Below are 4512 nucleotides of genomic sequence, written 5' to 3' on the forward strand. Positions count from 1 at the left end.
TGTTAAGTTCAGTTGAGGCTCTTTTGGAGTTCTCTTAGAGAACTGAGAAGAACCTCACACCTTTTTTAATGTTCCACTACCAGTTGTGCTATCTGCTGGGACATGTCAGATTCTTGTTGACCAATTGGCTTTTCTTGGAACCACTGACGACAATTCCTCTGTGTTTACTCTGCTCTCTGTAGAGTGTACACTGGTTATAATCCAAACTCTGATGTCTTCATGGGCTCTAAGATCAACAGGACAGGTGATTTATTGGAGCTATAGGATTGTTTGAAAGAACTCTTGTTCCATGGGGTCAAGCTGATCTGGAAACAAGGACCAAAATATTAGTTGTCCTTTTATGCCCTATGTCCTTTTTGGCTTTGGCCTCCAAGTATAGTTACTGGACATATAGAATTCAGTTTCATTAGAATTGAAGAAAAAAGTATGGTTAAAACTTTAGGTGTACAATACTTAGATAAAGCTTGTTAGGGAGAAGTTTTAAAATAAACCTGAGCTCTGTTAAGACTTAGTTTCCTAGTTATAAAGCAAGCCAAAACTATTAACAATTACTTTAATTAAGATGTAGAATCATTACTTCAACAAGTTAAGCTTAGCCTGTTGGTCTTTTGTAGGTTGAGCTCTATCCTTAAATTAATTAAAAGGAACACATGCTAATTCAACTCTAATTTATGTGAACACTTATTTTTTTTCTTTTTTTATTTTTTCTCAAATCGTAATTAATTCACACAGGGGTTATAAACACAGAAAGGCAGGATGTGGGGAAGGGAATGACACTGGAGTGTGGGTGTTCAGGGGGAATACAGATATCTTCAGAGCCGGGTATCGGCAAGGTGAAGGTTCATGGGACAATTCACTATGACTCTGCCTATGACTCGCTTGTCCTTATCTAAGTTGTTATTGTCTGCCAAGGCTACCTATTTACAAGGTCTATGACTACTCGAGCTTATAAATTTCCACAAAAGCTGCCTGTTGACATTAGCTTATAGCCATCTGTTTCAATGTTTTTCCACTGAGACCCAAGACTTGGTGTTAGTATACATGTATGATAGACCTATTGCTGATTTTAGGCCTATGGCTGATTTTAGGCCTACAGTGTGTAAGCAGGGCTGCCCCTGACATCTCCTCCCTTATCTAAGTATAGAAGGGCTGTGTCGAATCTAATCTTGCAAAGGCGGGGATAGAGGCCTGACCTCCAGTATTTGAAGGGGACCTTGTAAAGGCTGCAGTCCCCCTGTCGTTGTCCAGTGAGGCATGAGGCATACCCGTCCCGATGTCTTTTTCCTGGAGAGGGGATACTTTTGACATCAACCCCTGTGCAGTCAGGCTTGTCCCTCAGGGAACCCAGATAGATATTTTTATCTTTTATTTATATTCCCTTGCAGTGCTTAGCCTCGCAGCCTAAGCAAGAATTCAGATCGCCTGTCAGAGGGGGTTCTGGGTGGCCCCTCTCTGCTTGGTCTAGGGGCAGAAGTCCCCCCTTTTAGGTTGGGTGGAGATGGGTTTTGGAAACACCCTGTATAAAGTAACAACCTCATCTTGAGTCTCGTGGTCCTCCATAGCTAACTTATGATAATGTATCTGAGTAGGTTTTGCTACCAAATTATTTATCTGTTGTAACACAGAGTTAGTCCACCTATTTGAGGGCCAGGGACCAGCAGAAAAAAAGCAAAAAGAACCCAAATAATGGTCCCAAGATGGGAGGAAATAGGGTTGACAACCATGGAGAGGCTGAAAACCAATTCTTGTACCAGCATTCATCTGTCTCTTTCTCTCTCTGATTTTTCTTAGGGCCTTCACTACCTATTTCATGCTCTCTTTAACCCTCCTTGTCTTGTCTATGTAAAGGCAACCTTCTTCTTTAAGGGCTGTACACAGTCAAGAGCTGCACACAGCCTTTTCTATTGTAATAGAGTAAATCAAGTCCAATAAGGATCTTTGCGATTTTAGGAGGTCTCTCCAGACAGTGAAACGAGGGATTTCTTCAGATTAGTGATGTTAATCTCTAGATGTTTGATGTTCTTGTCAGTGGACCTTCAAAGGTCTGAGTAGTATAAGATCGGAGGCCAGCATCTGGATTAGAACTTCTAGCTGCAGACATCACGGGTGGTTCATTTTTACCTGGGATGCTGCCTGAGTTAAAGCTCCTGGGAGTCCCTCTTTCTCTTGGTTTTCTGGGGTTGGGTACGGAGCTGCTGCCTGTGACCTGCTCTATGCTCGGGCCCAGACCGGAAGTCTATATGAACACTTATAATCCAACTTATTACTGTATAAACAGTTTATAAACATAAGCACATGTAGACAGCATACATACATGGAGATCATGTTTGAAAATTCATGTCACTATTACACCAATAAGTATACCAGTATGGTCCACAGCTGGGCAGGATTGTTGATGGCTTTTCTGGCAATAAGAATACTAACAAACTGGGATGAGGCATCTATCTCAGTTAGAGCTTGATTTCTTTGTGTCTTCCTTGGCCAATAATAACTCATACAAATGTAGCTCATGCCTAACACTGATACTTTCATTTAAAAATCTACAGCTTCAAACTAATTTTTAAATTTATATTTTATAATTAGCTTAGCCTTGAATTCCTGGTCCTTCTGTCTCCATCTCCCATGTGCTTAGATTATAGTCATGTGCCACCACATCTGCTTTTATATTAGTGCTGGATCAAATGTACAGCTTTGTGAAGGCTAAATAAGCAATTTTATCCAGTGAACTACAACCCTCTAATCCCTCTTGCTGTACACCACTTTAATCCTTCTTGCTGAAATATAGACAAACTTTTCTTACACACACTTAATTCCAAACAATGTAGGTAAGATTAGTTTTTAGAAGAAAGCAGTCATGCTTAAAAGTGATGTCTAATTGAGGGACAAAGTGGTCAATCAGAGAAAGATTTGACAGAATGAGTCAGAGATAAAATATGTCCAACTCTCAGAAAAATGCAGGAAAGAGAATCTAGGTAAGGGCAGTGCAGAGAGAGAGAGAAGACAGTTGAGTTCCTTGGTGAATTCATGCAGGTTCTGAACAGAGGCAGTTGAAGCCGGGGAGAGAGAGAGAGGGAGAGAGAGAGAGGGAGAGAGAGAGAGAGAGAGAGAGAGAGAGAGAGAGAGAGAGAGAGAGAGAGAGAGAGAACACAGTTTTACTGGGATAGTTTTACAGAGACAGGTTACAGGTTAAGACAGAAGGAGCCAGAGAATGAGGAGCCAAAAGATTGGAACAGACTGTTGGAGTTAGGTTGAGGCCAAGTAGAGCAATTCTGTAAGAAGCTGAGAGAAACCAATTTGAATCAATCAGCTTGGAGATGAGATCTGAGCCAAAACATCTGAGTTGAACCAGCAATCCAGAGTTCAGAAAGAAAAAAAAAAAAAAACTAAAAAGGGTGAGCTTATTCAGCAGTAAGCCTCCAAGACAGCAATTAGACCTGGTGAATAAAAGTTAGTTTTACACCAGAGAGATGGCTCAGCAGTTAAAAGCACTTGTTGTTCTTGAAAAGAACCTGAGTTCAATTCCCAGCATTCATTCACAAGATGGTTCACAACCATCTGTTACTCTAGTTCCAGGGTATCCAACACCCTTTTTGAAAGGGCCCCTGTGGGCCCCAATCATGAATATAGTCCCATACATACATGTGAGTAAAATATTCACAGATAAAATAAAATAGAAGAATCTTAAAACATTTTTAAAAGAACTTTCTGAAAAGGACTCCAATAGAATAGGAAATAATCACAAGAACTGTTAAAAAAGGGATTACGTTACATTGAACTGGTTCTTCATAACAATGGAAATAGTAAAGATTGAAGAGACAGCTGAAAAATGGAAGCAAATGTTTGCCAGCTGTACTTCTTACAGCATGTTAATGTTTAGAATTATATATATATATATATATATATATATATTTTCAAAAATTAAGCAACAAAACATAATTTTCTAGTCAATAAATGAACTAACTATTAAATGAACAGACAGTTCTCAAAAGAGAAACACAAATGGTCAACAAATTGTGCAAAAGAGTATTCCACATTCTTGTTCACCAAGAAAATGCATATTCAAACTGTTTTGAGATCATATCTTACTACAGTTAAACTTGCTAATAAAGAAAATAAACAACAAATGCTGATTAATATGTAAAAGAGGAGGAAGCCCCACTCACTGCTGGTAGATGTATAAACAAAGCTCAGACACTAAGAACATCAGGACGAAGGCGCCTCAAAACTCAGAAAACTTATGTTAATATGTTTTCTCTTATGTGTAGCTCCACATTCATTTTGTTTGTTTGTTTGTATTTTTTATTATTTCATATATTACAATCCAACTGCAGTTTCTCCTCCCTCCTTTCCTATCAGTCCCTTCCCAACAACCTCCCCTCTCTCACCATATACTATTCCTCTGTTTCCTTTCAGAGAAGGCAGGCCTCCCAGGGATATCAACCAAACATGGCATATCAAATTACAATCAGATTAGACATGGAATCCCACATTTCTTCTTCCTCTTCTTCCTCT

The sequence above is a fragment of the Grammomys surdaster genome, unplaced genomic scaffold, assembly GCF_004785775.1.
Source record: "Grammomys surdaster isolate TR1022 unplaced genomic scaffold, NIH_TR_1.0 240, whole genome shotgun sequence".
NCBI lineage: Eukaryota > Metazoa > Chordata > Mammalia > Rodentia > Muridae > Grammomys > Grammomys surdaster.